The 12,100-nt window shown below is 37.3% G+C and overlaps 1 long non-coding RNA gene and 1 other non-coding gene across 2 annotated transcripts in view; both read left to right on the top strand.

The window, feature by feature from the left end:
* The window catches only part of LOC108352971 (uncharacterized), a 274,923-nt gene extending 266,293 nt beyond the window's left edge, over window positions 1-8,630 (top strand). Inside the window, exon 3 of the long non-coding RNA XR_010058022.1 lies at window positions 8,163-8,630. This is a non-coding gene — a long non-coding RNA (uncharacterized LOC108352971). The remainder of the gene's footprint in view (window positions 1-8,162) is intronic.
* An 806-nt stretch (window positions 8,631-9,436) lies between these two features.
* Window positions 9,437-9,540, top strand: LOC120097315 (U6 spliceosomal RNA). The gene has a single exon (XR_005494524.1). It is a non-coding gene; the product is annotated as a U6 spliceosomal RNA (small nuclear RNA).
* The last annotated feature ends 2,560 nt before the right edge of the window (window positions 9,541-12,100 follow it).

Raw genomic sequence — 12,100 nt, 5'->3', positions numbered from 1 at the left:
CTATATATTGAAAATAACAAGCTATAATTTTAATTATTTGTCTTTTAAGACAAATCTGGTTTAAATGTTTATATGAGGGTATTTGAACATTGTTGGCAAACTTTGTACTCATGCATGCATAGATTAAACTTTTAGGAAAATTATAATTTCACAATATATATTTCCAATGTAAGTGGCTAATCTACCCCATGCAGGCATTATTTGCAAAAGTTTTCCAAAGACCATTCTATATCTTTAAGATGTTAATCAAATTCTCACAATTTATGAAGACAACTGTGATTTTAATATTAAGTGTTGGGAATATAAGACAGCTAAAAATTTTGAATAATTTTAACAGCAAAACCACCTTTATTGTCTTAATTAAACACAGTATCTTTCTTAGTGAACATAGCTCACTCTTCCAAATTAACTTGTTTATTTTCTAGTAACAAAATATAATTGCTAATGTCAGGTCCCAGTCCTTCAAAACATTGTCTTTCACTGTCAAACTGTGTTAATCCACTTGGTAGATTCTACATTTTCACTATTTATAAGTCCAAAATTATATACTCTCATCTACAGCACAAAAACCAGATTCTCATAAGTGTGGCACCTTCTAGTCATTCCCTGAAAACAGTCTAGGTGAAAAGGAATTTTCTAAAACATAAATGTCACTCTCTGCTAGACTGTTTCTATGTGTCTAAGACAACCTGCTGCAACAGTGAACCTTAACGTCCTTTGAATAAAACCTGAAAGAATCCATGTCTTCAGCAAACCACTAAACTGAGAATGGGATTCCGGGGTGGAGGGCGGTATAATGGGGGTGGATGGGGAGGGGAACACCCATATAGAAGGGGAGCGGGAGGGGTTAGGTGGTTGATGGACAGAAATCCAGGAAAGGGAATAACATTTGAAATGTACATAAGAAATACCCAATTTGGGTTGGGGATTTAGCTCAGTGGTAGAGCACTTGCCTAGCAAGTGCAAGGCCCTGGGTTCGGTCCCCAGCTCCGGAAAAAAAAAAAAAAAGAAATACCCAATTTAATAAAAATGGGGAAAAAATTAAAAATAAAAGAATCCATGTCTTCTCATGATTTCTGCACTAACACCAGCAGGTAGCTTTTGAGTACCCTTTAAAGGTTCATATTCAGAGTGTCATACATGTATTCTTATCATTTTATTTCTCATTGGTACATTCTATATCCATCAATTTATCAAAATCTAGGGCAACACGTGGTGATACTTCTGAATCCACTCAGTAACTTACTGACTCATACATGAGCCGATTATTGATGAACATTCTCCTCTGTCCTAATACCCTTAACTCGTTTTATTGGTCTCCTCATTCATATAACACTGAAATATATAATATACATTTGACAATATTTGTTGTATAAATTGATAAAGGATATTTTATACATCACAATAATATTGATCTATAAATTATTATATGTGTACATTTTATACAATAAAATTTTATACATGATTACATACTTCAAGCATGTTGGCTTTTACTTTAATGTTTTGATAAGTCAGCATATTTGAACTGTAAAGGCCACCAAGTCTTTAGTATATTCTTCACTCTTAAATTAATACTATTCACTTTGTAAACTAAACAAACAGAGCTGAGTAGAGTGGTTGTCTTGGAATCATAAAAATGGAGTTTTATCCCTAGAACCCATGTTTTTGAGTATATCTGATGTCAAATGCAAGCAAGTAACACTTTTCAGGGCAAACAGTTTATACTTGTGTGTGTGTGTGTGTGTGTGTGTGTGTGTGTGTGTGTGTGTGAATTTGTGCACACGTATGTAACTACTATTAAAGACAAAGAGGTCATGAATTCAAAGGAGAGCAAGGGATGGCATAGTATGGGAGGAGAGAAAGTGAACAGAAGGGTGATCACAGGAGACCCCACCCAGCTTTTTTTTAATTTTTATTTATTTATTTATTTTTTGTCTATCCTTACAAAGGCACATAGGTTCCTGACTTCATGTCAGGCTGGGACAGAGAAAGGTTAGGCCCAGTTGTGATAGAAAAGGTTATTTCAGGACTCTGTCCCACCAGATGGCTTATAATCTGTGCTTAGCAAAGGCAAGCAATCTCTGAATTCTTTTGCAGGGTAAAAGACCATGTGTGATTGCTCTTCCCTCAGAGTTAAGTGGCTGGGATAATAAGATGCTGATTCACAGGATAATTAAAGGGGAACCTGGTGCAAATGACTGGACTAATATATAAAATAAAAGACTGGGGTTATGATCTTCAAGAGATGAGTTATACAGACAAAAGTTTAGAATAGCAAGAGAGAACTGCTTGGAGAACTTGCTCAAGCAGAAAATACAAACCTGTCTGTAGATCTTCAGAGAAAAGAACATAGAGATAGCAGTCTAAGGGCTGTGTTTAGCAAAACATAGTTTATCAGCTTGGACCCATGATTTGCCTGCAAGTCTTTTGATTCCAGCATTCCCAGATAACTGATCCTTGGAAGCCAAGTCAAGGATGTTTCTTGGCATTAAAAGTTTAAAAAAAACACTCTAGAAAAAAACTTTAGATACTATGCCTATTCTTATGAGAAGACTGAGACAGGCTGACTCCATGACAGGTTTCCAACTGAAAGTTCAGGAAACTTCCTAGATCTCTCTTTCCCAGAACTGAGCAACTTCAGGCAAGTCCCTTACTGGAAAGGTGCTCACCACATGGCCTGATGCTTGAGAGTCAGCAACAGTCTCCAGGCTCCCCAGCAACTGTTTCCGGCTCCACCCCTCCCCCAGGCAATGGTTGTGGAATGTTCCTAGAGACAGAGCCTACCTATTAAGATAAACGTCTATCCCTCCCTGTAATTCCCCTAATGTCCTTTAAATTGGCCTTGCCAGCTCACCTGAGAGTCTCCATTTTGGTAAATGGTAGACCACAGCATGCCAGACTTCTTCAGAGTTACATGCTCTTTGTTTGCTTTGTCATATGGTTTGAGTCTCAAGCATCATTCCTCAGTGAATCATGGACCCTTAAATTTACTTTCTTGAAAAATAATGTTTCGGGGTTGGGGATTTGGCTCAGTGGTAGAGCGCTTACCTAGCAACCGCAAGGCCCTGGGTTCGGTCCCCAGCTCCCGAAAAAAAAAAAAAAAAAAAGGAAAAATAATGTTTAAAAACCAGAAGTCTTCATTGCTGTCTCACAACAAGACTTTGTTCAAAATAATTGCGTTGTCTTGATGCGAAAAACATCATGGAACAAAAAGATGAACAAGACACGATGCTAAAACTGGGTAATACAGGGGGTTGTTTCAGAGAAAAAAATGTAATATCTACACTTTGTGTTTCTTAGGTAGAGTTAATTAAGTTAATATTACAACTGCGTGATAATTGAATGGCATGCCCATCACATACATAGAATTATGCTCCAAGGAGCAAACTGGATGAGACTTCAGGTTTTTCAATTTTGTTCTGAACTTTTCATATGCATATGTCTAACTTTACTTTCTAATTAAAATCTGTTTTAAATTGCATCATCCACACTGTCTCCTGACAAGATCGTTGCAACCTGCTTATTCTGTTATGTGATAACTTTGTTCCCCAATTAAAAGTTTCTGCATCTATTCTACACTACATTGGTTTTCGATTGTCTTCCAAGCAATAGGTTTCAAACAGTAGGTGACAGAGGAGTGTAGACGAGTGGATGATGTCATTAACTTAATTTTCCATTTTTCTTCTATCTCTGTATCATTCTTTGTATTTCCAGAACACCACACTGAATTGACTATGTTCTATACACATATACTTCTTTTTGTTCTTAGAATTCTCATGATCTGTGATCTATGTTATTTTCCAATGGACAGACAGCAAAGTTTTCTGAAAATGTTTTGCCAATTGAGTATAAAATAGTTTTCACTTTTCATATAATTATAAAATATTAGCACTTTGCTTTTCAAGATCTTTCTGCTACCAATCTGAAAGCAACAGTAGTATAAAATAAGATTAAATTATAAATCTTCCACAAAAATGTTAATTTCCTACTTAAATTTTACTTGAGTATATCATTATATAATTTCATACAACTTGGAGGAAAATGAGAAATCTCCTACTTTATTTATGTTATTCAAAAAATTCAAACTGGGTTTGAAATTTATGGATTAGTACTCACTTGCAAGTAGCAAAGGTTGATCATTAGATAGAATGAATAAATGGAATAAATGTGTGATGCCTCACAGAGTAACAAAGAGAGTGATAAAGGCATATCCAGGAGCAATATACAGACATATCTGTAATCAACTAATCAAAATCCAGAAACATACCTCTGTCAGAATTGAGATTCAAACTGAATCAAGGAATGAAAAGAGCATAAAATTAGGGATGGATTATATATTATTCAATAACAAATTTTAAGCAGAAATAATCATAAAGAAGCTGGAAAGAACCCAGATGTCCTTCAACAGAGGAATGGATATAGAAAATGTGGTACATCTACACAATGGAATACTACTCAGCTATTAAAAACAATGACTTCATGAAATTCATAGGCAAATGGATGGAACTAGAAAATATCATACTCAGTGAGGTAACCCAATCACAAAAAGACACACATAGTATGTACTCACTGATAAGTGGATATTAGCCCAAAAGCTTGGATTACCCAAGATACAATCCACAGACCACATGAAGCTCAAGAAGAAGGACAACTTAAAGTCTGGATATTTCAGTCCTTCTTAGAAGAGGGAACAAAAATATTCATAGGAAGAGATATGGAGACAAAGTTTGGAGCAGAGACTGAAGAAATGGCTATTCAGAGCCTGCCCCACCTGGGGATCCAGCCCATATACATAGAGCCACCAAACCCAGACAATATTGCTGATGCCAAGAAGTGCATGCTCACAGGAGCCTGATATAACTGTCTCCTGGGAGGCTGTGCCTGAGAAATACAGAGGTGAATGTTAGCAGCCAACCATTGAACTGAGAACAGGGTCCCCATTGGAGGAGTTAGGGAAAGGATTGAAGGAGCTGAAGGGGCTTGCAACCACATAAGAACAACAATGCCAACCAACCAGAGATCCCAGAAGCTAAACCACCATCCTAAGAGTACAAAGGGACAGACCTATGGCTCCAGCTGCATGTGTAGCAGAAGATGGCCTTGTTGGGCACCAATGGGAAGAGAAGCCCTTGGTCCTGCCAAGGCTGGACCCCCACCCCTGCAGTGTAGGGGAATGTCAAAGTGGGGAGGCAGGAAGGGTTGGTGGTGGGTAGGGGGAAGGGGTTTACATTTGAAATGTAAATAAAAAATATCCAATAAAATATCATAGAGAAAACTAAGAACAGAAGGGAAAATTACCTGTGAAGCAAACTGCACAGGTGAATTGCAGGGGCATTGGTTACCAAGTAATATAGGAAGCTGTGAGAAAGAAGCATGAGCAAGGGGAAAATGACTAGAGTAAAGGCTGTGTCTCTGTGCTACTGCTCGGATGAAAATGCTGATGCTTATGCTAAGGAATTCATGGGGTGGGGCTCTATAAACAAAGAACAGAGGAATGCTTTGTTGTTTTCACGTTTTTGTCATTTAAAAGTGAATGGTAGGTAACAAGATAAGAATTCCAGAGGGAGTAGCTAGTGGCTTCTGTACTAAATCACAGAAGATAAAAATAGGTAGAATAATACAAAGACATTAGCACTTGGAGTCCATTGATCATAACGGAAAGTCTGGTGGCCTTCAGAGTCTGGATTTTACAAGGGCGATATCTATATCTGATGCCAGATTTATGTCAACTGAGAAGATAGGTCAAGGAAGGGTTCAGTCAGAGCATGCAGCAATATAAATTTTCTAAATACCAAATAATAATCACAATATCAAAGTTTCACCAGCTGGGAAGTGTACAGGCATTTTAACACAAAGAATATCGATGAGTAGGTTTGTCATACAAACATCTTCCTAATATAATTCTTCTTAATTTTGAGGAAATTGGCTGCTAAACTGTGAAAAGATTCATAGTGGCCAATTTAATTACATATTGTATAATGAAATTGTTATAATAAATATGTTATATACATAGCATATATTATAAATTTCTTTAAAACATTGTGACAGCATAAACATATATTTCTCTTCCTTTCTCTCACGCTTCATTTTATATCCACACTTCTCCTTCTCTCTTGCCTTCTGAGTATTAAGATGTTGTTCTCCTTTCACTACTGAAAAAATCTGTGTGCTCAATTCCAGGCACTTAACTTCACTTTAGAAAAAGTCAAAACATTGTAATGCAGAAATAACCAAAGGAACATGTTTGAGAAGTAAAAGTGAAGGTAACACAAAATGCCCCTGAAAACCTTAATCTTGAGTGCAGATAGGCAGTTCAGGAAATATACACTGAAAATGAGCAAAACGAATTTAGAGAACAAGAATATTTGACATCTTGGGGTTTTTATTTGATTTTACAAGCTATTAATTGCCTACATCACACATCTTATATCTCTGTCATTCATCTGTTGTTCCGTTTGAGAGATAAATATGGAGGGAGGGGGTGGGTAAGGGAGTGGGGAGGTCAGGATCAGTCATGGAGAAGGACAAGGGAAGATGACCAGATGGCCATGAAAATGAATGGAAATCTGCCACTGATGGCGGTGAGGAGGTAGGGGCATCGACAGAACTAGATAGAGACCTGGGGATAAAGGAGACACCCAAGAATTAATGGGGTTACCTTGTCTGTGACTCACAACTTTGGGAATATGGATCCTAAGGAGGTCACCTCCTGTATCCAGGCAGGAACTCTTGTGGAGCAATAGGTACAACAATATAACCACAAAACTTTCAACCCAAAATTTGTTCTGTCTAGAAGAAATGCAGACACAGGCATTAGAGCAGAAGGAATGGCCAAACAATAACTTGCCCAAATTGAGACCCATCCCATAGGCAAGCACCAATCAATAACACTATTAATGATACTCTGTTATGCTTGCAGATAAGAGGATGTTGCACTCTTTGAGGTTCTACCAAGCAGCTAACTCAGAAAGATACAGACACCCACAGCCAAAAACTTGGATGGAACTTGGGGAATCTTATGGAAGAAAAGGAGGAGGGGTTGTAGGACCTGAATGAGAGAGGAACTCCACAGAAATACCAACACAGTTAAATAACCTGACTCTTGCGACTGTCAGACTCTGAACCACCAACCAAAGAACATACAAGCTGGTTGGACCTAGGTCTTCCCACATATATGCAGTAGAAGTACACCTTGGTCTTTCTGTGAGTCCTGAACAACTGGAATGAGAACTCTATCAAAAGCTGTTGCTTTCTTGTCCTACCTATGTAATTGTCTAACCTAGCAGAGACTTGAAGTATCAGGATATAGAGATACACAGAAGGAAGGACACCCTCCCACAGGTTCAGGGAAGAAGGGGAGGGAGGATGGATGAAGGATTGTGTGAGGGGGTGACTAGGAGGGAGGGAGTGAGCAGGATGTAAAGGGAATAAATAAAAAATTAAAAACAAACAAACAACAACAATAAGGATACCATGAATTTTGCAGAACAATGAACGGTACTAGAAATTGTCATATAGAGTGAGGTAACTCAGAACCAAAAGGACATGTGCGGTATGTTCTCACCGATAAGTGGATATTAGCTAAAAAAGTGCAGAATACCCATGGTATACAGAATACCCACAGACCTAAAGTACTTAAACAAGGGGGACAGCCCGAGTGAGAATGTTTGAATCCCACTTAGGAGGGAATACAAAATAATCACGAGAGAGAGGAAAGTGACTTGTGTGACAGAAGGGAGGAGGACAGGAAAATGGGGGCAAGATCAGGTATGGGAAAGGGGGAGACAGGAGAGAAACCCAGAGGGCCAGGAGAATGAATAGAAATCTACAGGTGTCAGAGACCGGGGATACCTCTAGAAAGTCCCAGGCACTTGTGATGCTGGAGGCTCCTGCCACTCACTACTCAAGGTGGGTGTCCTTAGCCAAAATGCCCAATATACCACCACCAGTAATTATACAGGGCCCCCAGTGGGAGGATGAGGTCAACAATCCACTATCAAAAATTTTGACGCAAAATTGTTCCTGTCCCAAAGAAGCGCAGGAACAAAAATGGAGCAGAGACTGACTGACTGAATGAATGAATGGCCAACTATTGATTGGCCCGACTTGGGATACATTAAACACTGACATTATTCATGATGCTATATTGTGTTTGCACACAGGAACCTGACTTGGCTGTCTTCTGAGAGACTACCAGAAGCTGACTGAGACCAACGCATATACTTATAGCCAACAATTGGACTGTGAACCTCTATGAAACAATCAGGGAAAGGGATGAAGGAGCTGAAGGGGAGGGCAACCCCATAGGAAGACCAAGAGTGTTAACTACCCTGGACACCTGAGAGCTCCCAGAGACTAAGCCACCAACCGAAGAACATAGAGGGGCTGGTCTGAGCCACCACCGCCACCACCACCACCGCCGCCACCACCACCACCACCACCACCACCCTACCCCTGCACATACGCAACAGAGGACTGCCTTGTCTCGCCTACATTGGAGAGGATGTGCCTAATCCTGGTAAGACTTGAGACTCCAGGAAAGGAAGATGCCTGGGGCATGAGGGTAACATCCTCTCAGGGATGAAGTAGAGGGGTGGTGGGGGAACAAACTCTGGGACAGAAACCAGGAGTGGGGATCTTTGTCTGGAATTTGAATAAATAAAATAATTTTTAAAATGTTGTATTCAAATATAAAATAATTGCAAAACAAAACCATTTATACTTGAGGGCTTGATTATGTTTTGATATATCATCATTTAGATAACTCTTGCAAATAAATCAAACCCATTTTGGGTAAAAAAAAAAAAAAAGGACAGAAAAGACATGATTACTGTCTTGCAGTTCAATCAGTTCAATTTGTTTGAGTAACTTCAGAAACTTCAATCAATGAAGAATAGTATGAGAGATGGAAATATATATATGTATATATATATATATGATCTGAATGTGTATAATCCGTTTGCTCGAATTTATTTTCAAAACAACTACATATTAAAAAGAATGAGTCTATACAATAAAAGTGATTTGAGAAATGAAGTAACACAAATATGTTGAGTCCCTCAAAGGACTAGCATATTAATTTCAAGACATAAAATATTCATCCAAGAAAAATATCCCAAAAAACATCAATTAAGAGAAAAAAATTCAAAGCAACAGAATAAAAAGGTGAGTAAATATTAATATAAACCACTATAGACAGCATAAAATGTTAGCAAATCCAAATGTTTTAAAATGTATAACATTTAAATATAAAAAGTCAACTACACTATAAAAATAGTGAAATCAGAATAAAGCAAAGAGAATAGTTAAGTTTTCTTATATCTGACTTTAGTGGATGTGACAAAGTTACAACCCTTTAATAGAAAATGTATAAATAGTCTGTACAGAAATTAGTAGAATTTTTCTACCAAAAAAGTTGAAATAATGTATAGCATTCTTACTTGCTTTGTCAGTACATAAACTAAAATTGGAATGATACAGGGAATAGCCTGGTCCCTGTGCAAGGATGACACGCACATTTGTGACTCATTCCATGCTTTTAAGATGGGAGGGACCATGGAAAGTATTTAGGAGGAATGGAGGTAGGTGAGATCATAATCAGGATTATTATGTGAGAAAAATCTATTTTGAATTAAAGGATAAAATACAGAATTCAAAAGATAATAAAGAATAAAATGATTATAATGTTGCCTAGTTTATGAAAATATGCACTTATAATTGGGACTGATTAAATACTTCAAAGGAATATATTAAATATGAAAAAAGTCTGTCAAATGCTGCATCATCACCGTTCACTACATACATGCAAATATAATATCCTCACAGGCTACTAAAAATGTGTTAGCTCGGAGTAGGGGAATGCTAGGGCAGGTGGAGGCAAGAATGCACGGGTGGGTGGGTGGAGGAGCACCCTCATAGAGGCATGGGGTAGTTTGGGGGATGGAGGATTTGTGGAGGAGAAACTGGGATGTGTGGGGCAACACTTGAAACGCAAATAAATAAAATAACCAATTAAAAAATCTAAAAAGAAATCAGACTAAAGAAGACACTAAGACACTAAGATCGGTCAAACTTAAGACACAATAACTGGAGGCTGATGACAATGTTTTCTGTCCCTTCAAAGTTTGACCTTTAATAATTTGGTTTAAATGTAGCTTTCTATGATGATGGAAAATAGGACAGCACTCATATTTCCAATCTCTCAGTCATATTCTCATTATGGATACTCTTCAAATGATTTCATGGTATCAAAAATATAGTTATTCTTTCCAAAGCATTTATTTTTAAAAGGTTTAACAATTTTTTAAATTTAAAAAAATTGGTATTATGTTAGATCTTTTAACACAATTATAGCGTTTCTCCCTTCTTTTTACTCCCTTCAAATTTTCCCAAATAGTTCCAGTCCCTGGATTTTTTTTCAAATATATGCATACACTGTTTCATATGAAACATATAAACACATATAAAACATAAACACAGGAAACATAAAAATATGGAACATATATATGGTAGACATATACAACATACATATATAAAATACATATTTTTTTCTGCTCAGTCTGTATATTGTTGCTCCTATGTTTCTTTCCAGGAATGACCATTTGGTATTGAATAAAAAATTGTCCTTCTGTCCCCTGAGGCATATACTATTTCTCCAATCTCAGCATTTTTTAGTTACCTACAGTTCATTTTGTATACCACAGTCCATGTGGACATTTCCTTGTTTATTTTGGCATTTCTATTAATATTTTTTCAGCTCATTTTTATACAGTCACAATTGTGAGACTTTCTAGGAGTAGCTTCTGACATTGCCAGAAGACACAATCTCACAGAGAACTCCCCGATACTCTTTTTTCTGTAATATTTCTGTCCTCTCTTCCATGGTGTTTCCTGAGCCCTGGGTAGACCAGAGCTTTGTGGATGCATGCACTGGGATGGTGCTCTATAACTGTATCTTTTGATTGGTTGTTGTTCTCCATAGTGGCCATATGTTGCAAAGAAAAGTTTCCCTGAGGAAGGCTGACTAGTACATTAGAAAAAAAGAAGTAATTTTTAGAGTGTAAGGAAAATATAAATTTAATTAGGTGTATATTTACAAGAACAAAGTAGGGGGGGTTAAAATGAATGGGTCATATAATTCTGTTTCAAAACCAATAGAAGGCAAGCCTCATTCCCAGCCAGAGCAGATAAAAGGAAATAGCTATCACATATTCCTCTGCTTGCCAGGCCACACAGACACTTCTCCGGGGCCTGCAGAAACTGACCAAAGGCTTCGGAACAAGGGAAAAAAAATAAGTGTATTTTTTCTCAAAGAATCTACCTGTCTAAATATAAGGTATAGTACTGGTAAGAAGTAATGTGTATAAAAGGGAATAAAACAGGAACAAAAATGGCGTCAGAGTGCAACTGCACCCTAGCTGCAAACTAAAGACAAACAAATACCAATGCAGACAAAAAGCTACATTTGATTCATGGCATTTAGTGTTGACCTAGTGATAAGACAGAGTAGGAATCACTGATGTAAAATTAATGTCAAGTCCAAATGGTCTCTTCATCTGGATGGTACTTACTAATGCAAAGCATTTTAGAAAGAAGCCATTGGCAACCCTTGGGAGAGATAATTCTGAAAGTAGAAGTAATTCATGTCACTTGTTATAAGAGGGAAAATAAACCCTTGAGAGTTTCTGCATTTAATTTTCAAGAATAAGAGTAAGATGCAAACAAAAGTTGGACAGATAGCAGCAGTTATTTCAAAATTCCAGTTCACATGAAATAGTAAGTTAGTTTCTGTTAAGGCAAAAATGGAACAGATATTTGTTTTTTGTTTGTTTGTTTGTTTGTTTGTTTTCTTTTTCTTTTTTGATATCTTTTGTGTAATGTTCAAAACTTAACCAAACTAACATAATATCTTAAAAAGAAAATGGTAAACCATGGAATTCATGTAAATGCTATTGACATTAGATGAGAGGCAGGTCTCCAGTCACAACTGTACCACCCATATTCCAGTTAAAACTCAGGATCTGTTATCAGCTTCTCATTTAGATCAAGCAGAAATTACAAGGGATTCTTCTGTCTATTAGCATGAAGAGAACTGTTTGTG

This window comes from Rattus norvegicus, chromosome 15 (genome assembly GCF_036323735.1).
Source record: "Rattus norvegicus strain BN/NHsdMcwi chromosome 15, GRCr8, whole genome shotgun sequence".
Taxonomy (NCBI): domain Eukaryota; kingdom Metazoa; phylum Chordata; class Mammalia; order Rodentia; family Muridae; genus Rattus; species Rattus norvegicus.
The sequence above is the reverse complement of the archived record's forward strand: the minus strand, read 5'-3'. Positions and strand labels throughout refer to the sequence as shown.